General features: G+C 36.2%; 1 long non-coding RNA gene across 7 annotated transcripts in view; it reads right to left on the reverse strand.

Annotated features, from left to right (window-relative positions):
- The window catches only part of LOC108445455, a 118,223-nt gene extending 104,373 nt beyond the window's left edge, over positions 1 to 13,850 (reverse strand). For all 7 annotated transcript variants that reach the window (XR_001860320.1, XR_001860316.1, XR_001860315.1 and 4 more), the window contains exon 1: positions 13,703 to 13,850. This is a non-coding gene — a long non-coding RNA (uncharacterized LOC108445455). The remainder of the gene's footprint in view (positions 1 to 13,702) is intronic.
- Positions 13,851 to 20,805: the final 6,955 nt, after the last annotated feature.

The raw sequence follows: 20,805 nt of genomic DNA on the forward strand, positions 1-20,805 counted from the left end.
GAAAGCACCAGATATAACCAGGCTGGTAATGAGGAGAGGAAGAGATTTGCTTCTCTGAAGTGGTTATAGTCTAAGAAAATCGGTCTAAATTTTCTGGAATTCTTTATTCACTGTAGATATTTAAAGTGTTAAAGAGCTGTTGAGCTATTTATTTTAACCAAATTTTATTTAATCAAAAGGCGTATAAAAATCTTCTTGCATAGTGAAACTGAAAAGAAAGACAGGAAAAACTTAAATTTTTTTTAAGACCTTTATCTTCCTGCCAAAAAAACCACACCAGAAGATGCTTAACCATTTCCTAGCCATCTCTAAGGGTAAAATACTTCTCTGCGGCCCTGAATAGAGACAACAGCAATAGGCCTACAGCAGATTGTGATAGTCTCAGCCAGTAATAGTCAGTCGTGTATAAATCCACTCTTCTGCTGTGTCTGTACCTTTTCTAACCTTAAAAGGTACAAAAGCAGATCTCTATGAAATCCATCCTCGTATTTAAGTGGCCCCCTTCAAGCTCTTTGTGTGACCAAGCCTGTGTGAATTTTCAAAAAAAAAATAAGTAGTGTGCTTGTTCCTAGCATATTATAAACTTTTCTGTGTATAACTATTGATCAGCAAACCCTAAGGCCAGCATTTCATCTGCTTTGTTAGGTACCCCAAGCAACTCCACTGCAATTATCAAGACCAGAGGGATAATACTGCAATATTTGCCTCATACATCACACCAAATAAATAAGTACTCATCCCCTCATGCTGTTTCTTCACCCTTACACACTTAACAGAAATTTCACAGATCTTCACAATCCCTCCCATCCCGAATGCCTCAGGTGTACATGCTCTCCATGCTAAATATATCATAGAAAACACAATTGAAAATAAATTTTCCCCAATATCATGATGATGTTCTGCAACATGGGAAAAAGTTACACTTCTTTAACAAGAAGAGAGAGAAAAATAGAGTGTCTGAAAAGAGTCCTTTACTCATTTATAGAAGTTTTTAAAATCAATGTTACATATAGTATGCTCACTTGTCCATAGAAGAGCTCAAATTCACTTCTTAATTATTAAAATTAAAATGCATTCTAGATCATAGAGAATATGGTATATTATATATGTGCTCCTTATACCTTGGCTGGTTCTTTAAAACATGTGAAAATATATTCCCACAGCGAAGTAGTTAATGTAACAGATGTTTTATCTCCTTCTAGACTGATTTTTTCCTTTGGCTACTTCCTACTATGAAAAGCAGAAATATGCATTATGTTTGATAAGCAGCATGGTATTCAAAGACTGAAGTATTCAGCTGTGACTCTAAGAAATAGTATTTAATCATGGGTTATAACTTTCCTCAGTGGTGGTGTTCCATGATTTTCTCTAACTACTATTCTTTGGACTTCTTTCTCTTTTCACAGTTAGAAATGGAGCTCAACTTTGCACAGTTTATAGGCGTATCCTATATGTTTTCTTGATATTAGCCAGCACTAAAAGCTTGCTTTTGATTTGAGATGCTTGAAGAAAGCAGTCATGGAGTGAAAGTGGGTGTTACCCTGTTCTCTGACATTTTAATAAACTGAGCTAAGCTTGACAATCATATATTCCACTTACCTCAATGGGATTGCTCTTGCATGGAAGTGATCAGATGCTCTTTAGAGGGAGGCTCCCTTGGATAGGGAACTGACAGTCTGATCAGCACAACGTACACTGTGTCTGTATGTAACTGTGACCTGATTCAAAGCCCTTTATAGAACTTTTGTCACTGGTGACATTTCAAGAAGTCATGTTTCCTTGTTTGTACAAACTAGTCCTGGTTTCAGCTGGGATAGAGTTAATTTTCTTCCAAGTAACTGGTACTACTGTGTTGTACTTTTTTCATTAGGGATGAGGATAAAACTGATAACACACTCATATTTAGTTGTTGCTAAGTAGTGCTTGCCCTTAGTCAAGGCCTTTCAGTGTCATGCTCTGTGTTAAGCAGGTGCACAAGAAGCTGGGAGGGACCATAGCCAGGACAGCTGGCTCGAACCAGTCAAAGGGATGTTCCATACCGTAGAACACCATTCCCAGTATATAAACTGGGGGGAGTTGACTGAGAGGGGCTGATAGCTGCTCAGGGATGAGCTGGGCATTGGTCAGCAAGCGATGAGAAATTGTATTGTGCATCTCTTTTCTACCTTGGGTTTTATTTCTCTCTAATTGTTGTCTCCCTTTCCATTACTATTATTACTATTACTATTATTGTATTCTTATTATATTTTATTTTATTTCAATTATTAAACTGTTCTTATCTCAAACCACTGGTATTACCTTTTTCTGATTCTCCTTCCCATCCCACGATGGGTGGGGGCTGCTGAGCAAACAGCTGCACGGTAGTCAGTTGCTGGCTGGGGTTAAACCATGGCAACATGAAGGCTAACACTCCAGTTATTCAATTTTAAAATATTTCCCCCCCCTTTTTTTTTATGGGGCTGGCTGTGAAGGAAAATGATTCATTAGTGTCTCTGTGTGGAGACAAAAAGCCTCTTAAAACAGAGGACTACAGAAAAATATAGTGGGAGGAGAAATTACACTGAAGATTTTGTCACCTTCAGAAGCAATTGATGTAGTTTCAGTTCTATATTTCACTATTTGGTTATATCAGTGAATACCTGGTACTAGAATAAAAACGTGGCTCTTCAGTTGTGGTTGGATTTCCATTGTTTTATCTGATTAACAAATACAGAAAGGTCTTGTCTAACAAGTGGTTTAATTTCTCTGTGGTATAAATGCTAAGAAATTTTCACTTCTGGGCTAAATGCCTAAGTATTTAACTGTCAAAAATGGCAAGGAAACAACCCCTGTGTAAATTAGAGGGATGAGCAGAACACAATAGTAACACTTAAAGCATTACTAGGTTGCTTTGGTCTGAAATATATCCAGCCAAACACACACTGTGCAGTGGCAGGGGTGCATAAAAAGGAAAGGAGGGGTGGTGGTGTCAGCCACCCTTTTAGAGACATTTTAGAGCCTACCAAGAATGTAAAATTGAAATGTTAACACCAAAACAAAAGTGTTTTGCTACAATATAGCAGACCTCAGTGTCAATATGGTGTCACTGAATGCAAATCTGCCTTAAAAGACTAATTTTCTGCTCACTATACATCCACTCAAATATAAATTTTAAAGTAACAATAATAACCACACTTCCCCCCAAAATTGTTTTTGTAAACACTGTTTTAAAGAAGGAAATTTTAGAGATAAATGCTGCTCTTACTTACCAAGTCTGGAAAAACTGTGAGTAATTGGAGAGGTGAAGGAAGAATTCCCTCAACACTTAGGTAGGCTTCCAGAACATGAAGGGAGAGGTCTCACTTTCCCCCTCAGGAAGCCAATGGAGTTCCCAGCACAAGGAGCTTGCCTGGGAGCTAGGGCAAGTAAACGAGGTTTCTGGACTGTGAAGGATTCGAACTGCAGGAAATATCTCATAAACCTCAGTGAAGGGTATTTTCTTTTCTCTGTGAAGTCTAAACAGCTTCTTACCTTTCAGCAGGGACCACAGTGCCTTTTAGCACAAACTAAACCTGACAACTTGAAGGTAGCAAAAAGCTCTGCTCTCTGAATCTTTTGACCTGGCCCTTTATACTGCAATGTCCCAAGGCAAAATTCCTTATTTCTTCACCACTAGAAAAAGTTTGCACTTCAGGGAGATCTTGGAGTTCCTTCAGCCTTTACAGAAGCTGTGGATTTGGGGAATGTCTGAATAAGACTACCTCCCACACCGTCGTTCTGTTTTGATTTTTTTTTGGTTCTTGTCTATGTGAAACCACTGATTTGTAATCTGGCAAAAACACATTCTCTTTTGGGCAGATAGGTGGACTTCCAAGATGAATACTAGCACCTATCCAGGGCAATATTGATGTGCTAATGCTCACAGCCCACTGATGAATGAAGCAGACATTTTCACGATGAGCTCAAGAAAATGGGTGACCATTTGGTTAAAAGACTAACATTAAAATCAGAGGCTGAGCTGAAGAAAGAGCTGGAATGAAGGAGGGTAGAGAACTTGCTCCTGCTAGAGGTCAAAGGAGCCTTGCAGACTCATTTAGCAGATGCTGCACCTCTTACCGTGTGGTGGCAGAAGCAACCCAAACCCAGTATGGCCACAGGACTTACAAAAGGGAATTATGGGCCTAGTCTCGTGGCTGAGGTCAAAGGTTCTCTAACAGAGATTTAAGAGCTCACAATTAAAAGTCAGGCTGGGCAAATTTTCAGTGCCTGCAGTTGGGAAGATATAAAGTCATGTTTCCAATTTATAATTTGCTCCTGGCATTGCTGATGACACTTCAGTGATGGTTCTTAGAATAATTTACTCATCATGCTCAGATTTGGCCCAAGACTTCTTTTGTATTTGTATACATTCAGAGTCGCCCATGTCTAGAGTTTGTTAATTATAGCTTTTGAATCTGTTTGCCTCAGAATTGCAGAGATCCTTTTATTTAAAATAACAGTAGGAACATAATAAACAAAGAGAGGAAAATAATCAAACATAACTGCCTTTAAGCTGATCCACATAATGTTATATTGGATATCCCATCAAAATAAAAAATGCTTAGAAAAGAGTGATTCTTTATGGCAGTGGAAACCAAATGCTTTCAGCTTCTTATTGGAAAGAATAATCAAATTGCATCATGTTGCTGCCTTAATCCCACTAGGGTTTAAAGAACATTAGTTTATTCACAGCCTTCTTTCATCTAACACTAGACTAAGCCCTGTATTAAATCATTATTCAGAGCTGCTTTAATATTGTAGATCCCAGTTCCATGTTTCTCACTCACACTGAAAATGGCCTATTTTAAGAACTGACAGATTAATATTAGTATTTCTAGAAAATTAAAAAGAAATTTTTTTTAATTCATCATATAATAAATTATATATTAATAATCTCAGTTGTTTTCATTTCTAAGAAAAATGCCTTTATCTTCTCTGTAAACTAAGGTTTTGGAAAATGATACTTAGGGTGTATATTCAGTCATATATACTTCAGTCACATGACAAGTCATGCCTATTTTGCGGTTCACCCTTTTCCCAGGAGGTTCATGTTTTATCTTTTCCATATTGTTATCAACACAAAATCTTTCCCAGTCCCCAGAGGCTTGTTTTAAGCTACTTGTTTCCAGTTTGTTTCAAATATTTTCCTACAATATCCTTCCATGCTGTACAGAGCAGCTATTCACCAGATGCCAGATGCATGAAGTACTCTTCAGCTGGCTCCTTTCCTCAAAATTATTGATTTCTATGCCAAACTAATTTCTAATTTTTGGACTTCATAGCTGCTGATTGTGCTGTTACCTCAGGGCAGTTGTTACTGGAAACACTCAAGGCACCAGTGACTACTGTCACAAAACTTTCAAAAAATTCTCAATCCCGTTCTCATGTATTTTTCCTGGAATTTCTAAGGCTGAACGACCAAACCTTACTAGGAGTAGGCAACTGTGGAACTGAGAATTTGCTGCAGAGCCACAGTGTTGCTTCCATAATCTATGAGACCTACATTTCAACAACTGCTTTTACACCCTAAACAAGGTTCCTTTATTGTTTTTTTTTTTTCCCAGATATTACTTAAACCCATATGATAGTGTAGGTGTAGTTCATGGAAATTACTTTCTTGGCCCTTCGACGTTTTATCTCAGGAGATGAAAAATGCATAAAGCTACAGCACAGTTTCAAATTCCAATTTCCATAGCCAAGGTGTCTTACAGCTGACATCTTGAGGGCTGTCCTACACATTATAAGTCATAGAACTGAAAAATATGAAGATAGGACTGCTTAGTGAAAAATACTATGCACTACTGAGTCTAGAGGACAAACTCTATAGTGCAGGAGAAGATATCAGTAGTGTTTTGCTGCATTTGTATATACCTATTACAATACTGCTCTCAATCACATGATCATGGGCAATCTTATTCCATAGCACTCTATGTTTATTCTGATCTCTCCAGAATTACAGAAGAAAGAGGGCTCAAGGTTTCTCAAACAACTGTAAATGCTAGAATTTTTACTATCTCCTTTGCAGTAAGCTACAATTGATTATATTTTTGTATGTAATAATGGTAGATATGACAGAAGTATATTTTGTAGTTTACAAAACTACAATCAAGTAGGATATTAATACTGCTTATCAATTTTCTGGGATTCATCTTCTCCCTCATTCTTCTTTAGGCCTTTCAAAAGCCTCTTTTTCTAACTACTTCATATCCTACAGCAGATGTTTTGCTGATCCTTTTCTCAGAAAAAGAAGAGAACACAAAAGCAACTACTCCCCAGGAGGACAATCTGATCCCTTTAAGGGCTTACTTTAAGCCTCCCATCTGAAGGATTTTGTGGGAAAGCACCTGAGGAGTGAATACTTCTGAATTGCAGGGAGCTGCTTTCTCTTGAGAAGTGATGATTACAGCAAGATGTTGGGGAGCTGGCCATCCCTCCCATTGTTCCAATCACAGGAACAACACAGAAGGATGGAATAAAGGCCTGAATATCATATTTGACAGTATTCATTTAGTGAAAAGCCCATACAGAAATCCTATATGTGATGTACATACACACCTGTGTTGGGTAAATCATTGAATAATCCCTAAAATAAGGATAAGGGTAGAGGTTGCCAAAACTACTATTGTTCATTTTCATCTGCATTTCAATTAATTTTACAGGAGACTCTTCCTGTTGTAAATGTATTTAGAGTTATTATAGATATCTTATTTTTTATCTGATGCAATGCATTAACAAAGAGTTGGATAATCTAATCTATAATCAGCCCTTTCTGTTTCTAAATAAAATGATCAAATAAAATTCCTTTAGTTTATATGCTGACTCTTCTGCTTTAGGGTCCAGCTTCCTCAGTGTTAATGGGATGGTTACAGCTGTCAAATCTTTTCCCTCCCAGCCCTGCAGGGCAACTACATCCATGTGTTTTAGACACAGATGAGAAGAGAGAATTTACCTGCTCTTCGTATTTCTACCGAAAATACAGAATGTTCCTGGGTAGTGGCTAAAGAAATAATATTTTCTGTTTTACATATTCCCAGGCATGATGGACAAGCTAAATGACACACTCACTGAGGCATTTCATCTGCTGGAGAAACTCCTGAGAGTATTTTGAAATCCATCCCCATCTAAGAGTGTAAGTCCACGTGGGGGTGTTGGGTTTTTTTATTATGTTTCTTTTTTTTCTCAGAGGTAAGTGTGTATATAATCAGTATTCCTGAATGGAGGTACTGTTTACATTCACAACTTCAGAAAGATCTCCTGCAAAGAAAAGAGGTTAATAATTTAGATTCTCAAACCTATAATAAAGATTATTAAATACAGACAGGCCTTAGCAAAAAGGCCCACCAGGTTTTTTGGTGTGAGTTTTTAGGTCAGAGGCAGTAGACATACAGATGTTTTCATGTCTGGATTTGAACGTGTGCAAATCCTGAGAGTGTTTGAATCTCAGGTTTGGATCTTAATTTTCCATCTTTGCCCATTTTTCTAAATAGCCTTTTCATCGTGCTGCACCAAAAAAATTAAAACAAACAAAAAAAGGCCTTCATGAACCACTTGTGAAGAAATAGTACAGGTCTTTTCAAAGTCAGTTTTAAGAAAAAACTACTACTATAATTTAAAAGTGCACTGTCAACTTTTTATTTTTTACACACCAAATACTGGTTCAATTTCTTGTGAAGATAGAAGACTGCAACATCTTTGCTGCTCTTGTTACCATTTTTATTATGTTAAAGGGAAAAGGGAAGTAAACCTGAACAGAGTTGACTTGTCAGCACTGTCAGTGTGTTTCTGCGCTATAGATTCTGTGTGAAAAAGACATAGAAATTCGGAGAATAAAGAAGTCTGATGAAGTCCAGGAAACACTTTACCTCACTATTCTTCCTCTTTTCATTTTTTTCACCAAATCTTTGTTTGGTTTCCCTTGTTTTGGTAAAAATGATAGAATGAGCATATGTACCAAGCTGAATACAGGAATTATTATTTATAGTCCCATTTTTAACAAAAAATTTTTCACTCTTCTTTCTAAGTAAAGCAGTTAAGAAAACTGAAGTCCTAGAATAACGAGAAGCACTTGCTTGACATAAAGAACCATGTACATGAAACACAGAAGTGTTATCATGACTACTAAAGTGGGACAGTGTCTCTCTGAAGAAGAGGCAATTTTTCATTATGGTACAAGCCTTTGCTTCTTTTGCCTTAATCCTCAAGAAAGCTGACACCCTTATGTGTGACATTATCCTTACACCCTTACAGCATTCCTAGGACTATATTTTGGATGATGCCTTCATTCAGTATCTCCCCAAGTGTATAAAAAGAGGGATCCATTTCTGTTTCTCTCCCTGGAAGCACCTTGAAGCTTAATATTTCCTGTGTATGTTAAATTTAGTGCCCAATTATTGTAAAAGCAACAGAGGAGACACAACTGGTGTCTTGCTTGGAGATGGCAAGTGGTTGAAGCTGGTCATACTACCTAGCCAAATCAAAAGGTTTCTTCTTTTGTGAGTTGTGGGAATCCAGAAGTTTTCCCCAAAACTGAAGACAATATGAGCCACATGTATTTTTCAAATGTCAGTTCAGCAAGTTGCATAACTATGAAAAACATACAAATGAGTTTCACATTTCTGCATAATAATTCACACACACAAAATTATGTGAATACATCATGGTACCAAGTCTTGAAATGCTGAGGTCTGTTCAGAACTCTGGTATTTTCTCTTGCATAAAACAAAGAAAGAGAGCTTTTTTTGTTTGTTTGTTTTGGGGTTTTTTTGTTTGTTTTGGTTTGGTTTTGAAGGCATTTTTTAATTAAAAAACAAAATCCAACAGCAAATACCACAGAAGGTGAACTGGAATACATATTTTACCTTTGTTTCAAATAATCCAAATACTATGTCTACAGCCAGCATAAGAAGCAAGTTTTTTTTCAATTGATATTTTAAATAGTTCTGCCATAACTGATCTTTTAAAGTAGGAGACAAGAGGGGACTCTCAATTTGAGGAAATTTAGGAAAACCATTTAGGAAAACGAGTTTGGATATAAAAGATATTGTGAATGTATCTTAATAATAGTAGCTATACTCCAAAAGAAATAGCTAATTATATTATATCAATGCAAATATTGATGCTTATGGTTAAACAAGACTTTAAAAATATATTTTATATTAAATATTTTTCTATATTATAAATAGAAGGTTGGCTGCTTTTCCATAGGAGATTTGTCTATATACTCAGAAGTCACCTCAGGTTTTAAAAAAAAAGATAATCAGACCTACTGATACTTTGTCTTATTATATATCACATACCAACTACAGACATAGCTTTCAGCATTACAATAAAAAGAGTCTACGAGGTGTCTTCCTTCCCCCATCTCGCTCCCAGAAAACATTTTTACTCAGCAATTTTCACAGCTGGGAAGAGAGTAAGGAAATATTTGAGGGCAATTATTTTCAAGTAATTGATAACTCATTTTAATTAAAATATTTCTGAAACTGTATCTGTGCATTTAGTGTGCGTAGAGTGCAGTGCATACTGTGCTACAATGTGGAGTCTTGCAAAATGAAAAAAAAAAAATGCATCCATGCCTTGTAAATACATCTTTAGTGGCTGGAAAGTTCTCTTGCACAAATAGTTTTGTGTTGTGCCAGGTGCTGACACCTCTGAAATCTTGCTTGAAGTAGTTTATGGCTCTGTCTAAACTGGGGTAATTGAGCACAGTGGTTTATGCAATGACGAATTGCTCTTTGCATTTACAGGACTCTGTACAGTTGTTAGGTTTAGCACTACTATGTAAAGCATTAAGCTTATTACGCCCAAAAGAATTAAATTATGCTGAGGCAATTTGATTACTTATGTCCAAAGGAAGACAAAATTGCAATGAGGTAAAAGCTTGAAGTGAATGTTGTTAACAGTAATGCTTTGTAATTAAAGAAAAATATTTTCTTAGGAATTTTTATTAAATCTATTTTCCCTTTTATTCAGTCCATTTGCTGTCCTTGTAAAGATGTCTTTTGACTTCCAGATGATTCAAAGTATGAAAGCTGATTGCGCTTTTTAACCTTATTTCAGTGTTTATACACACTACACACAATATTGTGTTTACAATCTGTGTCAGAAATTCTGGGTTTGTTTGATTTCTTTCAAAATGTTAAATGATAGACATCTTTGCTCAATTTTTTCTTGAAACACCCAGGTCTCTGAATGAACTGTGATTCAAAAAATATAATAGCACTTACTCATTTCAGTCTGCCAAAATTAGACCCTTCATTAGTCATGAATGGAAGCTGGTTGATATTTCATTAGCATTATTTTTAGTTGAAGCAAATGTAAAACATAGGTTCCTTGTGGTGTTCTGCTAAATGTTGGAGAAGAGAGAAGACTGCTGAAGTAATGAAGCAATACTGGGCAAATCAATAGATTCCTGCAGAAACAGGTTATTCAAAATCAGCACCTTGCCTTCAGAAACAGGTAGTGATGCAGTGATGGCAAGTGCTGTCTCATGGGCAGCCTTCGCAGCACAGCTATTCTCAGCAATATATAATTTGATAAGCATTTTCATCTCAGCACAATTTAGCATATTTATTCCTTCATAAGTTTTAATTCCCCTTAAGAGGAATGATCCTATCAACATAAAGAGGTCATAAGGATTGCTGCATGATCAGATTAACCTCTCTTCGACTTCATTGCCTCCAAGCTTTAGATCAGTTCTCCTTGATTTTGGAAACAGTTTGTGTGCTGTTTCCAAGCTACTCTTTCCAATTTATTGACATATACTATACTTATTTACACATTATATTTATTTATCTATTGTTTTATTTCTTTCTATTAGTATTTATAGGCCCATTCCCACCATATAGCCTGATTCCATGAGAATAACATTACCCAGACACTATATTTTAGGGTTTTTCTCTCTCTTCATTTTTGTAACTTTTTATTTTGTAACTAGTTAGTTGTACTATACTTAAAACAAATTCACAAGGGTATTAATAGTGATCTCTAGCTTTCTTCACAAAATGAGGAGAACAAGCAGCTGTTAATAACAGTGCTGCTTGCAGAACCCGAGCCATTGGAACTTCCCCTAAGACTAAAGCGATACAGACTTGTGAATCTTAGCTTACTGTTAGAGAAGTTTTAAAATTATTCCTATGATGCTTGAAAAGATAGATGTGAACTTCCTGTTGTGGTTGCCCTCCGAAGTTGCTTACAACAATCCTAGACCCTCATGCTTTCTCATTGCCTCTGTTGAGCTTGGAATACCTGATTCCTGGAGGTCCTATCAGGAGAACTGAGAGGGAGCACTGATTTTGTTTCCATCCAGGATGAAAATATGGAACGAAAGAAAACAGGTGTGACTTGGGATTTTGCCTAACCAGGGTTTACGCAGCATGCTTATGCTTTGAGACCTGCTCAATAGTTTTTTTAATTAGTGCTGTTGTTATCTGTGTGCTCGCTTGCGACATAACCGCGTAAGAGCAATGATTCCTTAACAACGCTTTCCTGGGAGCTCTTATGTTTTGTGTTGTTTTTCCAGACAGTAACAAGTCTTTCTTCCTCAGTTCTTCAGAAGAAATATGATAATGGAGTATCAATATATTGCTACTGGGTTGTGATCTTGTTAATACCTGTATTGTTGCTAATTGTGTTTGTATTTGTAATATGGTACACTAAGGAATGTAAGGTATTCCATAACTGTTAGATTTTAGGCAGGATGTTCAATTTAATTCTGACTTTTCAAGGCCCAGATTCTTAGGATAATTCAAATCTGTGTATTAATTATTATGCAGAATATAAAATGATGTCTATTTATTTAATCTGGATAGCTTCAATTGGAATAATTAACACAAGGGACATGTGCCTGAGATTCCATTCAAAATCTGAGCCTGAATTTTGTTGTAGTCATTGTGCATGGTACTACATAAACCCCGGGCAAAAAACAAATTTATATCCATTTTGAGTAGAACTGGATCCAAAACTTTTATTTATATATGAGATTCACTTATTTCAGAAAATCCACAGAGCACTAATCCTGACTTTGTTTCAGTTGACACTGAAAAAAGAAAGAAAATATTGCAATGCTTTTTAAAGAGTTTACTCCAAAGACTAGAAACGTTAAGCCATGCTCAAATGAAGGGATTTTCTTCTGTAGAATAAACTTAAAGATGTGGAAATGTTAATTTTTTCTAGCAAGTCTGAATTATTACTGTTTCCGTTCAAACCAAATAAATAATTTTTCTTATTCTCTGCCACCTTTCTTTTTCACCTCTAGAAAAATAAGAGTCTATATTTAAGAACATGTCCCAACTTACACACTAAAACTGCAATTTTCCATTGTGTTTACAAGTCACAATGATTTATATCTACTAATTTCAACAGTGTGTTTGTCTACTAACACAGTAAGTGTCACAGTAGGTTAAACTGCATGTAAGCATTTTCATAAGAATTATTAAAACAAAAAGTACTTGTTTCCATTGCATCTCATATCACTTCCCAATTATTCAATTTAGACATCCTGGGCATTTTCTTGAAGAATATAATTTTATTTCAGTATGAAATCAATTAAAGACAATATTTCTACTTCTGGATTTTCTACTTGTTTTTCTCCTGTTGCTTGTTTTCCCCGTGCCTTCAAAATAACCAAAGTTGTGTGTGATTTCATGAATGTGTCTTTGTGTAATATACAGCTGCAGAAGAAACAAAACAGATTCTGATGAGGGGTGAGGGAGGTACTTTCAATGACTAATGTGTTTGGCTTTGTTTTGTTGCCTGTCTGCTCAACAGCAAGGCATTAGATAAAAGAAAGCAATAAAGGAAGACTTTAAAATGTGAGATAGAAAGGTACAATAATGATACCGGTACTGGTACAAATTACCTCTTCAAAGCTATATTGAATATTGGGTTGATTGGGATAAGGGTGCTTGGCAGGAACACAACATAGATAAGTCAGTAATCCTCAGATCGGGGAAATCACAAACATCAAAAATCCTGCAACTAGCTGGAGGCTTGAAAAGAAAGAAGTTATCAAAAATGTGCCATTGATATCAGTTCAAAACAACAGGATGATTTTTTGTTTGCTTTCTTTTCAATGGCGGGATTTGCTCACAAAGAGGATTTATTTACTTATTACTTTTCCTAAAGGCTTTTCACCTTGCAAAAGTAATATAAATTACTTTGTTTCTAAAGCCCTGTGTCAGCACAAACACGCTGTGACAAGTTCCCCCAAGGAAAGTCCTGTAGGGTCCAAATCCCAGCTGAAATTCCTGAGTGAGCCATGCTGAATCTTTGCTACCTGACTGCTGGTCGGAGTGACTGGATTGCAGAATACTGACTTGAAAGGTAGAAAAGCCTGAGGATCTGTACATCTGGCAGTACAGGTGGCTGCTCATCAAACCAAGGAGCACCATCGGAGATTTATTTTGAACCCTATCACTCCTTACAAAAGTATGGTGAAATTGCAGAAATAACATTGATTATCATTGATTATCTTCTATTGACTTTATATTCATTACTATCTCCTCCTGGACCTCATTTGGACTACCAGCCTCGAGCAGTTTGTAACTGATCCTGCAGGTCAGCTACCCTGATGCACAGCACACGCTGACTTTCCTGCCTACTGATGTTTCTTCTTCCAGTGTAAACTGAAGTATAGGAAATAAATATAGAAGAAGAGAGAAAATTATATTGAGTTGCAGCTCACCTTATTCCACAACAGAATGCAAGCCTCCATCTGCACCCAGGCTCAGGGTCTAACAGCACCTGCAGTTTGGATGAACCATTAATTTCAGCAGAAGCAGCATGATGCTCTGTTAAGTAGGACAGCCACTTCTTCTCTTGAACTGGAGTGATTTCTGGGAATGACATAGGTTGGATATTAGATAACCAACATGAAACCCATAGTTTTCTAAAAAAAAATACTCATTTTCTTCCCATATCACCATTGCAATAGTTTCAGTTACAAAGAAGAAGAGGCATAGTGTCACCAGCTTGCTGTCCTGATTATTTTCTTGAGCATCAAGCTTGAAAAAGATTGAGTTGTTTCCATCTGTGTGCCTCTGTACATCTGTTAAACTAAATAGATTGAAGGGACTGAGAAATACTATTAGATGAAACACTGATTTCTGTGCTTTTTAAACATGGAAATTACCTAGCTACTCAAAAATAATGTTTTTTTCCATAAAGAAAACACAGATGACTTAGAATAGGGAGTACTGTTCAAAGCTTATTCTTTAAGTTATGTCATCCTTATCAAGTATTTCAGAAAACATATATTATGTCTGCTGTTTGGATACAGGCAAATATATTATCAGTGTGAAAGAACCTCAAATAAATGAATGCAATATATCAAATACTACCAATAGTAGGTGTTCTTACACCATGTGAATACCGAGAAACTACATAAAAAGCCTAGTTTTAATAATAGTAACTCAACAGCAAAAAGGATATAATATTATTTCCTTTCCCTCCCCCATGACACACTGTGGCTTAAACCAGAAGCGCTTATTTATTTATGGAAAGTTCTGCTCTGGGTTTGCATACAGCTTGGTGTAGGAAATTACTGTTTTATCTGACTGAATGATCAGCAATATAAATCATTGTATGATAGTTTGATCCATATATATGTGTGTGTGCATATATACATATGTATATATATATATATATATATATAATGCAGCCTTAGTAAGCTTGGAGAGGGTCACAGGAGGTTGTTCTAGCCACTACAAGTCTAAAGGACCTAGAGCATCATCTCCACATTTAATGCCACTCATCATCCTGTGTGAATTATGTCAGGATAGAGACTATTTGTCTGCTTATGGATAGAATGCATGTAGATGTTAAAGGAACAAACTCAGCAAAGTCAGAGCATCAATAACTATAACAGGAGTAAAATGGCACAAACGTATCTGAAATTCTTGTTATTTTCATTTTATAAAAGCAGTTCAGGTGACCTGCAGCCATGATTTTAAGGTAACCATACTTCCAACCATCAGGAACGGTACTATTTTAGGCTTAAAATCCTAAACTGGCAGTTTTCTTTATTCTGCTCTGTCTACAGTAGAAAAATTTGAGATGAAGGGCAGAAAAACCCACTGAGCTGTTTCTTCCATCTGTATAGCTACAAAGGGAAGGAAAACACACAGGTATCTACAAGGTCCTGCCCTGATCACGATGATTGCCTCATTGTGTCCATTATAAATGTTGTCATGACTTTGGTTCAAATTTTGTCCTGAAACAATGGAGACCACAAAATATGTATTTGCTACTTATTGAGAATGTTATGGGAATAACATAAATATTTCATACAAGGGTAGCAATACGTCTTTAACAAATATTATCTAGCCATAACATTCTGGCACATGGATTGCTGAAAGAATTGTTACTGGGGAGAAGTTCTGACAAGAAGACTAATATCCCAAAGTAAATTTGTTTTCAAGTCTCCTTTTAGAAAGGCTTTCTTTTTTCAATTTATTGTAGAAGGATCGTGTGATGGGAGAGGTGGAGGTTTCCCTGTGGGTGCCTTTTACTGAGGGCTTCACTGAGGAATAATTATTGTAAATTCACAATATGCTCTGTGGAGCCAAAAGACACAAGAAGATTCTGTGGGGACAAGCTGAAGATTATTCCCATATCATTCCCTTTCTCTGTCCAGTTTTTGGACTGGCTAATTCTAGAACATGAGTGTGAAAGGCAGCATCTATCTAGGAAATTAAGCAGAGTTTAGATGTTGGCAATGACCCAGATACTGCAGCTCAGACATACATACACTGTTAAATTTGTAGAATCCCTTGAATGGCTCACTGCCACTGTAATTACTGGCATGAAAAGCTTTAAGAAATTTCTTTATAATGTAACAACATATTGATCACTAGATCTTACAGTGACCTTTCTAAATGAACTATTACAAGATAATAGCTTCCATGCTTGTATGAGCTACTAGTGGAAATCAATAATTTTCTTTTTTGTCTCTTTTTTCAGATTTTTTTAATGTCTTCTTTTTGGTCCCAAATTTCTCCATATCCATAGCTAGTTTTCTCTTCCGTAACTATCTCTTTTAACTATTGGCTTATTGTTATTTCTGGATTTCCTTATTTGCTGTGCTTATTCTCCTTGCTTTTCAACAGTTTTATCTTCCTGTATTATTCTGATTGTATTTCTAGGAAAGTATTGCAGGAATCCCACTTTTAGAAAGTAAGACTTAAACATTTCTGTGACTCGGATAAACTGTCACAAGACATTTTTGTTATTAAACATCTAAAGATTGTATAGAGATGCTTAATAACTTCTATCACTTAAGGAGTGAATAAATGCACTAAAAACAACACAGCATTGTCTTATTATTTAGCACATAAAACACTATGCCAGATATCCTGATCTGATGGAATTAGGGACCCAAATGCAACGTAGACTCAATTCACTTCATATTATTACAACTATTTGTATTTTTAGTAGGTATAGTAGGAATGTTTACCAGGAAAAGAACAAAAAGAAAAAGAAAATAGAAAATTTGACAGAGTTGTTGTATTTCATTCAATAAGATAACTTCAATAACTGAAGTAACCTTCAGCTGCAACTCCTGATTATTTTAGGCTCGAGGTAGAAACAAACACAGGAATTACTTTTTTCATCTTTGGAAATTCCCTTAAAACTTATTACACTGGCCTTGGGACATTATGCAGACCACAGGCCACCTTAAGGCAAGCCTGAAGGCCAGCTGAAAGGTTCAGATAGACCAACGTGCAGCTGCTTGTCTTTCTTAACATAGATGAGATCTTCTCACCCAATTTCTGTGCTTACTGTTTGGTTTCTTTTCAAAGCCTACTCTACTTCAAAATACTGTCATATGTTCCTCGAAAGGACTATCAACTACTTTTGAAGGATCATCTATCATGCTGCACATTACTAGGGAAACCCCCACCCTTAACTCTGTAAACTGAAAGAGCCCAGATTCAAATTTACCAAGTGTGGACTCAGGGAATTCTTATAAAAGGAATCCTGGATGAAAAATCAATGTTGGCGGGAGTTTCACTGCCTCTAGGCCATCCCTTTTGGTAAGTCTTCCTTATGAAAGAAGCCATGAACTGGCTCTGATATACACCCTCAGAAATAACAAGCAGTATTTTATACCTCTGAAATGAGCAACTTTTAATCTCTGGCAGATAGTTTAGATAACAGATCCACGGACTATTTAGGGAAAATGGTAAACTTCTAAAGCTTCGTGGTACCTTGATGATGCAATCTATTGAAGTGTCAGGATGATAAGAGTATTTGTGCAAAACACTGAAGAAACAGTTCTGACACTATTGTGCTGACATTACCAGAATTGCTAAGAACACTGACTTGAAAAACTGGCAATGTGCAGGTTTCAAAGCTGGTTTAATCTAGTGTTTCTAGAAGATTAAAATCATGCACTAAAAACAAGCACTTCTTTCTAAAAGAAAAAGTTCTTTTATTGCAAAGAATGCCCATGATAGCTCTTATCCACTCCAGTATTTTATTTGTCATTTATTTACAATGTTATATATATACAGTCCAAAATATAAATTATAAATGAGGCAGCATTCCTTAGAAGAAACAGAACAGCATTTTTCCCCACTGGACAGATAGTTTTCTAATTCAGTATCTTCATTATTCAGTATCTTTATTATTGTAAACAGAAAAGTATTTAAAGGAAATTCTGAACTGCAAAAGAACACACTAGACATTGGTCTGTGGTTCTTTTGTTCATGTATAACAGAAAAAAAATTTAAGAGACAGCTTCTGCATATCTGCGATTGTTAAAATCTTACTTTTCAGACAACACCCAAGGCTCTACACTGAAGCTGATGCTAGATAACTAGTTGTGAAGATTAACATGCAAGTCACTATAACTGAGGAGCTAAACATCTATCTTGCATGCAGGGCACACTGATCAGAAGGCTTTCAGAAGGCTCATTACAAGCAAGTGTTAAATACAAAAGTTAGTTTGTGAGCCAGACAGAATTCAGAGAACCAGAGATAATGAGACTATAAAGATGATATGTAGCTAGCAACAGTTGTGGCTTGCTTAGGGACACATGTAAACACAGTCTGGTTAGGACACTTAACAGGATAAATGTGGAAAAAAATAGAAAGGATAAAGCAAACAATACATCAGATGGTTTGTGGGCAGTTTTCAGTACATGCATGTTCTCTGTTAATGTTAAGAAGAAATAACAAGCCATGACTACTATTTGCAGAATGAAAGCATTCAAGTTTTTCCCACTGAAACGATACCTGCTCCTGTTACCCCTTCTCCAGTGTTACTGTTTGTTCTATGTAATGTGGCAGCTGTCTGGATGCATGCTGGCTTTAATTCTTCAAAGGCAGTTGTTTCCCTACTTTCCTGCCCTGACAGACACACTGTTTCCTCTCTTCACTTCCTCAGGTGTCTCAATCAGAGATGAAATAAAAAAAAATTATTGTTGGAATGACAGAAAATTGTAGTCACTCTGAATGGGAAAATATGTTAAAGGTCTAAATTAAAAAGCCTATAAAAATACAATTGCTCAATGAGAAACAGTCTCTAGGAGTAAGCCCTGAGCAGGTTACCTGGGGAGGCTGCAGTCTCCTTGTGACAGAAGGCTGCAAATGATGGGTAGGGCAATTAGCTGTCAGGGATGACACAGATTCAGCTCACTATGCTTTAGAGAACTATGGGCTGAATGAATAGCTGCATTTTGTATCATGTCAATGAAAATAACTTGAATGAAACTAACACAGACCACAATTTTATTTTCAAGCAGGCTATTTCCTGAGCAGGTATTAAAATCACTGTGTTGGGCTTTCTTGTTTGTTTGTTCTTGTCTATTATTAATTATATTTTTATATATATGTATATGTAACTATATATTAATTATATATATGTTTGTGGAAACCTCTCTGTGTAATTATGTAGATCTCATATGGGTTTTAGCCTTGGTCTTTGGCCTTTAGATATCTGTGCATCTATTTGCTATTTTTGTTATATTCTTCTCTTTGTATACCCACTAGATTTGGTAGGAAGTCCCACTAAAATGAGAAATAACACAATTGCCATTGATACAATACCTGTAGCCTGTCTTAGTCATGGTAAGGTTTTGTAAGGTTAAATTAAAATACATGACACCTAATTTTGTTTATCAAAATTAGCTCAGGTTTCTTTTCACAGAAATTAAACTCTGGCATGGAAACAGCATTGTCATGTCTAATTTATATCATTTTTTTTACTCATTAGTCTTACTTTGTGTATGCCCTTTCCTCTTAATGAGAGCAGAAAGAAAATTTGCAGCCTACTGAGTCAGCCATCATAATTGTAAGCTTGTTTCAGGATCTCTCAAACCACAGGTTTTGTTAAAATTATAAGCCAATAGAGCAACAAAGCCCTGTTAATAAATAGAGTGCAGTAGTGTTTCTAAAGCAGAAGTAAAATGATCAGCTCTTTATGTATTTGTTATGTGTATAAGAGAACACCACAACAACGTTGTGTTTGTGGTGTCGCTGGATCATATGCTGCCCACATTTGCTGATTGTCATGGTGATTTATTGTTGTGACCAAAACTTCCCTGCTTCTGCATACGAGTGATTGTACGCGATTTGGCACATGTATGGCCAAAAGCATCGCAAATGTTTTCTGAGGTTAAATCTGTATTAGTAAATTTAACAAGTGCTATGGTTGTTAAAATAACCATTGGTAGATTTAAATTGTTAGAATCATCCTTTAGACAGCTTCAGCATGTTCCCACATGATTCCCAGGGGCAGTTCAGGGTCTAGCCCAGGGCAGTGGCTGTTTGCAGTTTGCAGGCAATCACCTTAGTTTGGAAACTAAGAAAATATTGTAGTGTGGATCTGATTCCTCATGTGCCAGTGGGCCTCAGCGGCAGGGAAGGGTGCTGGGAACATAATGTATTTGTTGATCCTGGTGGTTTGACTGTAAGAAACATCATGCAGTACATGCAAAACCAGTAATTTTCTTTTAATAGGTTTGTAGTTGCAGATGTAACTCTTTGTGTATTCATGTGACAAACATAAGCTCACTCCATCAAGAAGGAAGGAGAGGAGGAAGAAGGAGTGGCTGTCAGTCATACAGGTGTCTAACTGCTGGGGTCTTGGTTAAGAGGTTCTCTTGGGTCATCCTGACTTGCCCTTGGGAAGAGATGACTTGTTATCACTGATTGATTTATGCCTTCCAGTACTTGACTGGGAGTGGATTATGCTGGATTAAAATAATGAGCGGTTCTTTACTTTTCAGGACAAAAACAAAGGTCCTTGGGCATAATAATGGAAGACTATTTTAGCTATATAATAAAATTTGCTTTGAATGCTTCTGGATAAAAGAGGATTGATGAATGTTTTAGGCAGGCAATTTTCATTCAAGTTGCTTGCTATAGCTGTATAGCTCTTCGGAACTTTTTGGTTTGAAAAAAGAGTTCTCTTGAACAAAGAGGCAGTTTCTGTATAAATTTGTGCTCTTCTACTTGTTTCTGCATATGAGAAAAAAATCTCAGAATACTAATCAATGTACTGACTTTTACACTTTATAATAATATTGTTCCTTTATCCCTGTACTTAGAGGTGCAATATGCTTTTTATTTTATATATCATAAGATTTGAGCAGAATCATGATCCTGCCTTACAGATGATTCTTACTAATTGCCCAAACTTTTTCCAAGTCGAAAAATCTTGAACACAGTCTTTAAATGTGGTTTTCATCTACTCAAGAATTTTTTTGGGGCTCTGTTGGAACAATTCAGACTATAGATTACATTGGATTAGTGCAAGTCAATGAATTTAAAATAATTAAAACA

This window comes from Corvus brachyrhynchos, unplaced genomic scaffold (genome assembly GCF_000691975.1).
Source record: "Corvus brachyrhynchos isolate BGI_N302 unplaced genomic scaffold, ASM69197v1 scaffold142, whole genome shotgun sequence".
NCBI classification, from domain to species: Eukaryota; Metazoa; Chordata; class Aves; order Passeriformes; family Corvidae; genus Corvus; species Corvus brachyrhynchos.